Here is a 13,983-nt window from a genome sequence, read left to right as displayed (position 1 = left end):
ATGTGGAGTCCTAGTAGGAGGCGCGCAGGAGGAGTCCTACTCCTACCGGGAGTAGGACTCCCCTCCCTTTCCTTGTTGGAGTAGGAGAAATGGAAAGAGGGGGGAGGAAGAAGGAAAAGAGGGCTGCGCCCCTTGTCCAATTTGGACCAGAGGGGGGGGGGCGCAGGCCTCCTTCCTTTTAGCCTCTCTCCTCTATTCTCGTATGGCCCAATAAGGCCCATATACTCCCCGGCGAATTCCCGTAACTCTCCGGTACTCCGAAAAATACCCGAATCACTCGGAACCTTTCCGATGTCCGAATATAGTCGTCTAATATATCAATATTTACGTCTCGACCATTTAGAGACTCCTCGTCATGTCCCCGATCTCATCCGGGACTCTGAACTCCTTCGGTACATCAACACTCATAAACTCATAATATAACTGTCATCGAAACCTTAAGCGTGCGGACCCTACGGTTCGAGAACAATGTAGACATGACCGAGACATGTCTCCGGTCAATAACTAATAGCGGAGCCTGGATGCTCATATTGGCTCCTACATATTCTACGAAGATCTTTATCGGTCAGACCGCGTAACAACATACGTTGTTCCCTTTGTCATCGGTATGTTACTTGCCCGAGATTCGATCGTCGGTATCTCAATACCTAGTTCAATCTCGTTACCGGCAAGTCTCTTTACTCATTCCGTAATACATCATCTCACAACTAACTCATTAGTTGCAATGCTTGCAAGGCTTATGTGATGTGCATTACCGAGAGGGCCCAGAGATACCTCTCCGACAATCGGAGTGACAAATCCTAATCTCGAAATACGCCAACCCAACATGTACCTTTGGAGACACCTGTAGAGCTCCTTTATAATCACCCAGTTACGTTGTGATGTTTGGTAGCACACAAAGTGTTCCTTCGGCAAACGGGAGTTGCATAATCTCATAGTCATAGGAACATGTATAAGTCATGAAGAAAGCAATAGCAACATACTAAATGATCGGGTGCTAAGCTAATGGAATGGGTCATGTCAATCACATCATTCTCCTAATGATGTGATCCCGTTAATCAAATGACAACTCTTTTGTTTATGGTTAGGAAACATAACCATCTTCGATTAACGAGCTAGTCAAGTAGAGGCATACTAGTGACACTTTGTTTGTCTATGTATTCACACAAGTATTATGTTTCCGGTTAATACAATTCTAGCATGAATAATAAACATTTATCATGATATGAGGAAATAAATAATAACTTTATTATTGCCTCTAGGGCATATTTCCTTCAGTCTCCCACTTGCACTAGAGTCAATAATCTAGTTCACATCGCCATGTGATTTAACAGCAATAATTCACATCACCATGTGATTAACACCCATAGTTCACATCGATATGTGATCAACACCCAAAGGGTTTACTAGAGTCAGTAATCTAGTTCACATCGCTATGTGATTAACACCCAAAGAGTACTAAGGTGTGATCATGTTTTGCTTGTGAGATAATTTTAGTCAACGGGTCTGTCACATACAGATCCGTAAGTATTTTGCAAATATTTATGTCAACAATGCTCTGCACGGAGCTACTCTAGCTAATTGCTCCCACTTTCAATATGTATCTAGATTGAGACTTAGAATCATCTAGATTAGTGTCAAAACTTGCATCGGCGTAACCCTTTACGACGAACCTTTTTTTTCACTTCCATAATCGAGAAACATATCCTTATTCCACTAAGGATAATTTTGACCGCTGTCCAGTGATCTACTCCTAGATCACTATTGTACTCCCTTGCCAAACTCAGTGGTAGGGTATACAATAGGTCTGGTACACAGCATGGCATACTTTATAGAACCTATGACCAAGGCATAGGGAATGACATTCATTCTCTTTCTATCTTCTGCCGTGGTCGGGCTTTGAGTCTTACTCAATTTCACACCTTGTAACATAGGCAAGAAACTCTTTCTTTGACTGTTCCATTTTGAACTACTTCAAAATCTTGTCAAGGTATGTATTTATTGAAAAACCTTATCAAGCGTCTTGATCTATCTCTATAGATCTTGATGCTCAATATGTAAGCAACTTCACCGAGGTCTTTCTTTGAAAAACTCCTTTCAAACACTCCTCTATGCTTTGCAGAATAATTCTACATTATTTCCGATCAACAATATGTCATTCACATATACTTATCAGAAATGATGTAGTGCTCCCACTCACTTTCTTGTAAATACAGGCTTCACCGCAAGTCTGTATAAAACTATATGCTTTGATCAACTTATCAAAGCGTATATTCCAACTCCGAGATGCTTACACCAGTCCATAAATGGATCGCTGGAGCTTGCACACTTTGTTAGCTCCTTTTGGATCGACAAAAACCTTCCGGCTGCATCATATACAACTCTTCTTCCAGAAATCCATTCAGGAATGCAGTTTTGACATCCATTTGCTGGATTTCATAAAATGCGGCATTTACTAACATGATTCGGACAGACTTAAGCATAGATACGAGTGAGAAACTCTCATCATAGTCAACACCTTGATCTTGTCGAAAAACCTTTTTGCGACAATTCTAGCTTTGTAGATAGTAACACTACTATCAGCGTCCGTCTTCCTCTTGAAGATCCATTTATTTTCTATGGCCTGTCGATCATCGGGCAAATCCATCAAAGTCCATACTTTGTTCTCATACATGGATCATATCTCAGATTTCATGGCCTCAAACCATTTCACGGAATCTGGGCTCATCATCGCTTTCTCATAGTTCGCAAGTTCGTCATGGTCTAGTAACATGACTTCCAGAAGAGGATCATCGTACCACTCTGGTGCGGATCTCACTCTGGTTTACCTACGAGATTCGGTAGTAACTTGATCTGAAGTTACATGATCATCATCATTAGCTTCCTCACTAATTGGTGTAGTAATCACAGGAACAGATTTCTGTGATGAACTACTTTCCAATAAGGGAGAAGGTACAATTACCTTATCAAGTTCTACTTTCCTCCCACTCACGTCTTTCGAGAGAACCTCCTTCTCTAGAAAGGATCCATTCTTAGCAATGAATGTCTTGCCTTTGGATCTGTGATAGAAGGTGTACCCAATAGTAACTTTTTTGGGTATCCTATGAAGACACACTTTTCCGATTTGGGTTTGAGCTTATCAGGATGAAACTTTTTCACATAAGCATTGCAACCCCAAACTTTAAGAAACGACAACTTTGGTTTCTTACCAAACCACAGTTCATACGGTGTTGTCTCAACATATTTAGATGGTGCCCTTTTAATGTGAATGCAGCCGTCTCTAATGCATAACCCCAAAACGATAGTGGTAGGTCGGTAAGAGACATCATGGATTGCACTATATCCAATAAAGTACGGTTATGACGTTTGGACACACCATTATGCTGTGGTGTTCCATGTGGCATGAGTTTGTGAAACTATTCCACATTGTTTTAATTGAAGACCAAACTCGTAACTCAAATATTTGTCTCCGCGATCAGATCGTAGAAACTTTATTTTCTTGTCATGATGATTTTTTACTTCACTCTGAAATTCTTTGAACTTTTCAAATGTTTCAGACTTATGTTTCATCAAGTAGATATGCCCATATCTGCTCAAACCATCTGTGAAGTTCAGAAAATAACGATACTTGCCGTGAGCCTTAACACTCATCGGACCGCATACATCAGTATGTATTATTTCCAATAAGTCAGTTGCTCGCTCTGGAGAACGGAGTCTTGGTCATCTTGCCCATGAGGCATGATTCGCAAGCATCAAGTGATTCATAATCAAGTGATTCCAAAATCCCATCAGCATGGAGTTTCTTCATGCGCTTTACACCAATATGACCTAAACGGCAGTGCTACAAATAAGTTGCACTATCATTATTAACTTTGCATCTTTTGGTTTCAATATTATGATTATGTGTATCACTACGATCGAGATCCAACGAACTATTTTCATTGGGTGTGTAACCATATAAGGTTTTATTCATGTAAACAGAACAACAATTTATTCTCTTACTTAAATGAATAACCGTATTACAATAAACATGATCAAATCATATTCATGCTTAACGCAAACACCAAATAACACTTATTCAGGTTCAACACTAATCCCGAAAGTATAGGGAGTGTGCGATGATGATCATATCAATCTTGGAACCACTTCCAACACACATCGTCACTTCACCCTTAACTAGTCTCTGTTTATTCTGCAACTCCCGTTTCGAGTTACTAATCTTAGCAACTGAACTAGTATCAAATACTGAGGGGTTGCTATAAACACTAGTAAAGTACACATCAATAACATGTATATCAAATATACTTATGTTCACTTTGCCATCCTTCTTATCTGCCAATCACTTGGGGTAGTTCCGCTTCCAGTGACCAGTCCCTTTGCAGTAGAAACACTTAGTCTCAGGCTTAGGACCAGACTTGGGCTTCTTCACTTGAGCAGCAACTTGCTTGTTGTTCTTCTTGAAGTTCCCCTTCTTCCCTCTGCCCTTTTCTTGAAACTAGTGGTCTTGTCTACCATCAACACTTGATGTTTTTCTCGATTTCTACCTTCGTCAATTTCCGCATTACGAAGAGCTTGGGAATTGTTTCCGTTATCCCTTGCATATCATAGTTCATCACGAAGTTCTACTAACTTGGTGATGGTGACTAGAGAATTCTGTCAATCACTATCTTATCTGGAAGATTAACTCCCACTTGATTCAAGCGATTGTAGTACTCAGACAATCTGGGCACATGCTCACTAGTTGAGCGATTCTCCTCCATCTTTTAGCTATAGAACTTGTTGGAGACTTCATATCTCTCAATTCGGGTATTTGCTTGAAATATTAACTTCAACTCCTGCAACATCTCATATGCTCCATGACGTTCAAAACGTCTTTGAAGTCCCGATTCTAAGCCATTAAGCATGGTGCACTAAACTATCAAGTAGTCATCATATTGAGCTAGCCAAACGTTCATGACGTCTGCATCTGCTCCTGCAATAGGTCTGTCACCTAGCGGTGCATCAAGGACATAATTCTTCTATGCATCAATGAGGATAAACCTCAGATCACGAATCCAATCCGCATCATTGCTACTAACATCTTTCAACACAATTTTCTCTAGGAACATATCAAAATAAACACAGGGAAGCAACAACGCGAGCTATTGATCTACAACATAATTTGCAAAATTCTCCCAGGACTAAGTTCATGATAAATTTAAGTTCAATTAATCATATTACTTAAGAACTCCCACTTAGATAGACATCCCTCTAATCCTCTAAGTGATTACGTGATCCAAATCAACTAAACCATGTCCGATCATCACGTGAGATGGAGTACTTTCATTGGTGAACATCGCTATGTTGATCATATCTGCTATATGATTCACGCTCGACCTTTCGGTCTTCGTGTTCCGAGGCCATATCTGTATATGCTTGGCTCGTCAAGTATAACCTGAGTATTCCGCGTGTGCAACTGTTTTGCACCCGTTGTATTTGAACGTAGAGCCTATCACACCCGATCATCACGTGGTGTCTCAGCACGAAGAACTTTCGCAACGGTGCATACCCAGGGAGAACACTTCTTGATAATTAGTGAGAGATCATCTTATAATGCTACCGTCAATCAAAGCAAGATAAGATGCATAAAAGATAAACATCACATGCAATCAATATAAGTGATATGATATGGCCATCATCATCTTGTGCTTGTGATCTCCATCCTCGAAGCACCGTCGTGATCACCATCGTCACCGACGCGACACCTTGATCTCCATCGTAGCATCGTTGTCGTCTCGCCAATCTTATGCTTCCACGACTATCGCTACGCTTAGTGATAAAGTAAAGCATTACAGCGTGATTGCATTGCATACAATAAAGCGACAACCATATGGCTCCTGCCAGTTGCCGATAACTCAGTTACAAAACATGATCATCTCATACAATAAAATTTAGCATCATGTCTTGACCATATCACATCACAACATGCCCTGCAAAAACAAGTTAGACGTCCTCTACTTTGTTGTTGCATGTTTTACGTGGCTGCTACGGGCTTAAGCAAGAACCAATCTTACCTACGCATCAAAACCACAACAATAGTTTGTCAAGTTGGTGTTGTTTTAACCTTCGCAAGGACCAGGCGTAGCCACACTTGGTTCAACTAAAGTTGGAGAAACTGTCACCCGCAAGCCACCTATGTGCAGAGCACGTCGGGAGAACCGGTCTCGCGTAAGCGTACGCGTAATGTCGGTCCGGGCCGCTTCGTCCAACAATACCGCTGAACCAAAGTATGACATGCTGGTAAGCAGTATGACTTATATCGCCCACAACTCACTTGTGTTCTACTCGTGCATATAACATCAACATATAAAACCTAGGCTCTGATACCACTGTTGGGTTTCGTAGTAATTTCAAAATTTTCCTACGCTCACGCAAGATCATCGTGATGCATGGCAACGAGAGGGGAGAGTGTGATCTACGTACCCTTGTAGACCGACAGCGGAAGCGTTGTGACAATGCGGTTGATGTAGTCGTACGTCTTCACGATCCGACCGATCCAAGCACCGTTACTCCAGCACCTCCGAGTTCTTGGCACACGTTCAGCTCGATGACGATCCCCGGGCTCCGATCCAGCAAAGCATCGGGGAGGAGTTCCGTCAGCATGACGGCGTGGTGACGATTTTGATGTTCTACCGTCGCAGGGCTTCGCCTAAGCACCGCTACAATATGACCGAGGTGGAATATGGTGGAGGGGGGCACCGCACACGGCTAAGGAACGATCACGAAGATCAACTTGTGTTCATGGGGTGCCCCTTGCCTCAGTATATAAAGGATGGAGGAGAAGGAGGCCGGCCAAGGCAATTGGTGCGGCCAGGATGTGGAGTCCTAGTAGGAGGCGCGCAGGAGGAGTCCTACTCCTACCGGGAGTAGGACTCCCCTCCCTTTCCTTGTTGGAGTAGGAGAAATGGAAAGAGGGGGAGAGGAAGAAGGAAAAGAGGGCTGCGCCCCTTATCCAATTCGGACCAGAGGGGGGGCGCAGGCCTCCTTCCTTTTGGCCTCTCTTCTCTATTCCCGTATGGCCCAATAAGGCCCATATACTCCCCGGCGAATTCCCGTAACTCTCCGGTACTCCGAAAAATACCTGAATCACTCGGAACCTTTCTGATGTCCGAATATAGTCGTCCAATATATCGATATTTACGTCTCAACCATTTCGAGACTCCTCGTCATGTCCCCGATCTCATCCGGGACTCCGAACTCCTTCGGTACATCAAAACTCATAAACTCATAATATAACTGTCATCGAAACCTTAAGCGTGCGGACCCTACGGTTCAATAACAATGTAGACATGACCGAGACATGTCTCCGGTCAATAACCAATAGCGGAGCCTGGATGCTCATATTGGCTCCTACATATTCTACGAAGATCTTTATCGGTCAGACCGCATAACAACATACGTTGTTCCCTTTGTCATCGGTATGTTACTTGCCCGAGATTCGATCGTCGGTATCTCAATACCTAGTTCAATCTCGTTACCGGCAAGTCTCTTTACTCGTTACGTAATACATCATCTCACAACTAACTCATTAGTTGCAATGCTTGCAAGGCTTATGTGATGAGCATTACCGAGAGGGCCCAGAGATACCTCTCCGACAATCGGAGTGACAAATCCTAATCTCGAAATACGCCAACCCAACATGTACCTTTGGAGACACCTGTAGAGCTCCTTTATAATCACCCAGTTACGTTGTGACGTTTGGTAGCACACAAAGTGTTCCTTCGGCAAACGGGGGTTGCATAATCTCATAGTCAAAGGAACATGTATAAGTCATGAAGAAAGCAATAGCAACATACTAAATGATCGGGTGCTAAGCTAATGGAATGGGTCATGTCAATCACATCATTCTCCTAATGATGTGATCCCGTTAATCAAATAACAACTCTTTTGTTTATGGTTAGGAAACATAACCATCTTCGATTAACGAGCTAGTCAAGTAGAGGCATACTAGTGACACTTTGTTTGTCTATGTATTCACACAAGTATTATGTTTCCAGTTAATACAATTCTAGCATGAATAATAAACATTTATCATGATATAAGGAAATAAATAATAAATTTATTATTGCCTCTAGGGCATATTTCCTTCACCACCCACCATCCACGAGGGTGGGGGCGCGCCCTACCCCCCTGGGCACGCCCCTGCCTCGTGGGCCCCCTGGCAGGCCTCTGGTGCCCATCTTTGGCTATATGAAGTCCTTTGCCCTGGAAAAAAGCATAAGCAATCTTTCGGGACGAAACTCCATCGCCACGAAGCAGAACCAATGTAAGGCTCCGGCGGAGCTGTTCTGTAGGGGAAGCATCCCTCCAGGAGGGGAAAATCATCACCATTGTCATCACCATCGATCCTCTCATCAGGAGGGGGTCAATGTCCATCAACATCTTCACCAGCACCATCTCATCTCAAACCCTAGTTCATCTCTTGTATCCAATCTTTCTCCCAAAACCTCAGATTGGTACATGTGGGTTGCTAGTAGTGTTGATTACTCCTTGTAGTTGATGCTATGGTTGGTTTACTTGGTGGAAGATCATATGTTCATATCCTTTATGCATATTAATACCCCTCTAATTATGAACATGAATATGATTTGTGAGTAGTTACATTTGTTGCTGAGGACATGGGAGAAGTCTTCCTATAAGTAGTCATGTGAATTTGGTATTCGTTCGATATTTTGTTGATATGTATGTTGTCTCTCCTCTAGTGGTGTCATGTGAACGTCGAGTACATGACACTTCACCATTATTTCGGCCTAGGGGAAGGTATTGGGAAGTAATAAGTAGATGATGGGTTCCTAGAGTGACAGAAGTTTAAACCCTAGTTTATGCGTTGCTTCGTAAGGGGCTGATTTGGATCCATATGTTTCATGCTATAGTTATGTTTACCTTAATACTACTTTCGTAGTTACGGATGCTTGCAAGAGGGGTTAATCATAAGTGGGATTCTTGTCTAAGGAAGGGCAGTACCCAAGCACCGGTCCACCCACATATCAGATTATCAAAGTACCGAACATGAATCATATGAGCGTGATGAAAACTAGCTTGACGATAATTCCCATGTGTCCTCGGGAGTGCTTTCCTTTATATAAGAGTTTATCCAGGCTTGTCCTTTGCTACAAAAAGGATTGGGCCATCTTGTTGCACCTTATTTACTTTTATTACTTGTTACCCGTTACAAATTACCTTATCACAAAACTATCTGCTACCTATAATTTCAGTGCTTGAAGAGAATACCTTACTGAAAACTACTTATCATTTCCTTCTGCTCCTCGTTGGGTTCGACACTCTTACTTATCGAAAGGACTACGATAGATCCCCTATACTTGTGGGTCATCACCCATCACGGTTCAGGAAGCCTACGATGGAATTACTCACGCACGGCGGTGAGCATCATGAAATTGGTGATGGAAGATGGTTGATGATGACGATGGCAACGGATTCCCCTCTCCGGAGCCCAAAACGGACTCCAGATCTGCCCTCCTGAGGAAGAACAGGGCTTGGCGGCGACTCCGTATCATAAAACGTGATGAATCCTTCTCTCTCATTTTTTTTCTCCCCAAAAGAGACTATATGGAGTTGGAGTTGAGGTCGGTGGAGGTCCAGGGAGCCCACAAGGTCGTAGGGCACGCCCCAGGGGGTGGGCGCGACCCCCTCCCTTGTGGCTAGGGTTTGGGCCCCCTGCTGCTGATTATTTCTCCAATATTTTTATTAATTCCAAAACTTGGCTCCATGAAGTTTTATGTCATTCCGAGAACTTTTTATTCTGCACAAAAATAACACCATGGAAATTCTACTGAAAACAGCGTCAGCCCGGGTTAGTTCCATTCAAATCATGCAAGTTAGAGTCCAAAACAAGGGCAAAAGAGTTTGGAAAAGTAGATATGATGGAGACGTATCAATTGACAACCCCTTTTTGGCGTTGTGTGCAAGTGTTTGTTAGTTTGTGCAGGTACATCTATTGGGCACTTGCTTGTGCCTCCTACTGGATTAATACCTTAGTTCTTAACTGAGGAAAATACTTATCTCTACTTTGCTGCATCACCCTTTCCTCTTCGAGGGAAAAAATCAATGCAAGCTCTAGAAGTAGCAGCCTCCGCAAGTTCCTGTTCTCGAGAGGTCCCATCTAGAGGACTTTTTCGGCACTCTGGTGGAGGGGGATTCGACTACGGAGGGGCTCCACATCAACCTTTCTGCCCTTCCCCTAGGTGGCCTTTTCTCTCTATTTTATCTTCAATACAATGCTCTTCTCGATGTTCTTGGAATTCTATCCAATGTAATCACTTTTTGCGATGTGTTTGTTGGGATCCGATGAATTTTGAGTTTATGATCAGATTATCCATGAATGTTATTTGAGTTTTCTCTGAACTCTTTTATGCATGATTGTTATAGCTTCATATTTATCTCTGATCTACTGATTTGGTTTAGCCAACTAGATTGATTTATCTTGCAGTGGGAGAGGTGCTTTGTAATTGGTTCGATCTTGCAGTGCTCAATCCAAGTGACAACAGGGGACATGACATGTATTGTATCATTGCTATTAAGGATAAAAATATGGGGTTTATTCAATCATGAGTTTACTTTGTCTACATCATGTCATCTTGCTTAAGGCGTTACTCCGTTCTTTATGAACTTAATACTCTAGATGCATGCTGGATAGCAGTCGATGTGTGGAGTAATAGTAGTAGATGAAAAATCATTTCGGTCTACTTGTCTCGAACATGATGCCTATATACATGATCATTGTCTTGGATATTGTCATGATTATTTGCTTTTATATCGATTGCCCAACAGTAATTTGTCTACCCACCGTATGCTATTTTCAAGAGAGAAGCCTCTAGTGAAAACTATGGCCCCCAGGGTCTACCTTTGTCACATATTAAAAATCCTAAAAATACCTTGCTGCAATTTTACTTCATTTGTTTTATTTTGTATTTTTGTTCGATCTATCTATCTATCACCATACAATTTAATCTTGAAATTAACCGGCAAGGGATTGACAAGCCCTTGTTCGCGTTCGGTGTGAGGATTTGTTGTTTTGTGTGCGGGTGCTGCTAACGAGGTGTTGCGTGATTATCCTACTGGATTGATAACCTTGGCTTCATAACTAAGGGAAATACTTATCTCTACTGTATTGCATCATCCCCTCATCTTCGGGGAAATCCCAACGCAGCTCACAAGTAGGAAGTGTCTTGCTTTTTCTCGTTTTGTTTTTGCTTCTTCGTGCTACTTTGTGATACTTTTGGTTGATGCTTGTATGAGACTACGATGCTTCTGTCCTTGATCATGCCATACTTAATGGTATGCTTGATTATCAATCTATCTAGATGATTCCCGTTATGATCATTCACTTGTATGCTTGCTGATGAGTTTTTTTTCTCTTGTACTTCATTAATATCAGTTTGTGCACTCTACCAAGATGTATGTGACATGGAAGAGTTACCCATGATCCTAATTGATTGTGCATTTTCATTCAAACGCAAATTCTAAATAATGCACAAATTTAGGGGGGAGTTCTTGCTTATCACATCCTTCTCAAAGCGACGACGATGTTCATTGACTATATCCATTGTCAAAGTTTTGATCTATATGATTTCATCAATTACCAAAAAGGGGAATAATGAAAGTGCAACTAATCCCCAGGTGGTTTTGGTAATTAATAACAACATATATGTCATTGAACTAATGCCTACTCAAAGATAGATTTCAGGAAAGTTCAATGTTGGCATGGCAAGGCCATGTGGATGTGGACCCCTCAAAATGCTATGGAAACATATTGGAAAAAGCTCCAAGACTCTTCATTTTAGGTTAAGTGATCCAAGATCACATTGAGTCCATAGGAAAGCCAATACTATTAAAAGGGGTTGAGGTTTTGATCATGACTTAGTTGCTCAAAGTGCTTGAAGATATTGCTCCAAAATCCTTAGCCACTTTCCCACGTTCCAATTTTTCCAAACTCTACATATCAAACTCGGTCCCACCGATACATCTACACCCGGACCCACCAAGTTGAACCTACACAGCGCCACAGCCAAACCCTAGAAACATGGTAGAACCGAGATGAGATTCGGTGCCACCAAAGTGTAGTGACCAAATTTCTGTAACCCTTCGATTCCATTTCGGAATTACTGAGTTGGTTTGATCGGACCTACTAAAACAAGGTCTTGCTTAGGTCATCATGAATCGGTCAGTCCGAGTGGATCCGTTCGGTGTCATTGAAATTCCTAATATTCGAATCTTTTACACAGTTCGGTCTCACCAAGATTTTGTTTCGGTGTCACCGAGATGTGCCAAAAGGTTGTAATGGTTGGGTCTTTGGTGAAGGCTATATATACCCCTCCACCCCTACTTACACTCTGAGAGAGACATCAGAATGAAACTACACTTTCACCATTCATTTTCTGAGAGAGAACCACCTACTCATGTGTTGAGATCAAGACATTCCAATCCAACCATTTGAACCTTTCTTTCTAGCCTCGCCAAGTTGATTTCCACTTCAATCCTTCTCCTACCCAAGCCAAATCTGTGAGAGAGTGATTGAGTGTTGAGGAGACTATCTTTTGAAGCACAAGAGCAAGGAGTTCATCATCAACAACAACATATATTACCTTTTGGAAAGTGGTGTCTCCTAGATTGGTTAGGTGTCACTTGGGAGCCTCCAAGATCATGTGGAGTTGAACCAATTAGTTTGTAAGGGCAAGGAGATCACCTACTTCGTGCGGATATAATCCAAGTGAGGCTAATCCTTCGTGGATGTAAGCCATAGACAAGGTTTCTTGTTCGTCGACCCTTCATGGGTGGAGCCCTCCGGGGACTCGCGCAGCCGTTACCCTCCGTGGGTTGAAGTCTCCATCAATGTGGATGTACGATAGCACCACCTATCGAAACCACGCCAAAAATCACCGTGTCTTCATTGCGTTTGATTTCTCCGATCCCTCCTTTACATTCATATGTGAAGTCTTTACCTTCTGCTGCACAACTCTTAGACTTTGCATGTGTAGGGTGTTTCTTGCCTGGGTAGAATTGATAAAACTTGCACACAGCTAAAATAGGGAAAATGATAAGTTTTTATTTTGTCAGGTAGTCTAATCATCCCTCCTCTAGACATACTTTTGATCCTACATCGCTCTTGGAGCATCTGACACTCGCCAACGAGACGCACGCACGGGCCCGGTTGGCACGACCGGACCAACCAGTCAGGGGCCAAAGGCAGCTAACAGACTGGGGTCCGGCTCAGTCGTCATGCGCGGGGCCAAAGGCCACGACGGGCAGGTTCGGCTTGGCCATTGCGGGTGAGGAAACACACAACATGGGCATTGCGGGCGCACTACCCGCCAACTAGCCCAACCAATCTAACCGCCCGGGGCCAAAGGCTACCAATAGGTGGGTCTGGCTAATCTGACGCGAGCGTGTTGGCGTGCGGGGCAACGCGCGACAGTGCCCTCAGGGGTGCTCCCAACGCCGCCCCATGACTTTCGCTCCTCGCGAGCCCCGTGGTCCTCCTGTCAGGGATCGCCCAACCAGGTCACCCGGGTGCGTATCGTCCGGATAGATCGGACGACACGAAGAGCCCCCGAGAGGCCCTCGCGATGAGCCACCGTGAAATGGACGGTCAAAGGCTCTCTTAGCCCTTAGCGAGCCCCACGAGACGAGTACTCTGGCATCCTTTCTAAGAGTAATGTGTTCTAAAGCTTGTGTAAGCAAGAGGCCATCCTACAAAGCAATCTTTGGAAGAACACACCTATATGAGCCCGACTGTTGGTCACAGTCTATTTGATAGGGTAATCTCTAGGAAGCTGATAAGTAGGTCAGGAGTGTGACTAATATGCTCCACCCGTGGGGTTAGCCTTCGGCAGCCTAGTACCGGTAAGAAAATTGGTGAAAGTTTTAAACGTCAAACTGATAATTAAGGCATGGTTCATTGTTCAGTTGTGAAGAAGTACAACCCTT

Source organism: Triticum aestivum, chromosome 4A (genome assembly GCF_018294505.1).
Source record: "Triticum aestivum cultivar Chinese Spring chromosome 4A, IWGSC CS RefSeq v2.1, whole genome shotgun sequence".
In the NCBI taxonomy this organism is placed as follows: domain Eukaryota; kingdom Viridiplantae; phylum Streptophyta; class Magnoliopsida; order Poales; family Poaceae; genus Triticum; species Triticum aestivum.
The sequence above is the reverse complement of the archived record's forward strand: the minus strand, read 5'-3'. Positions refer to the sequence as shown.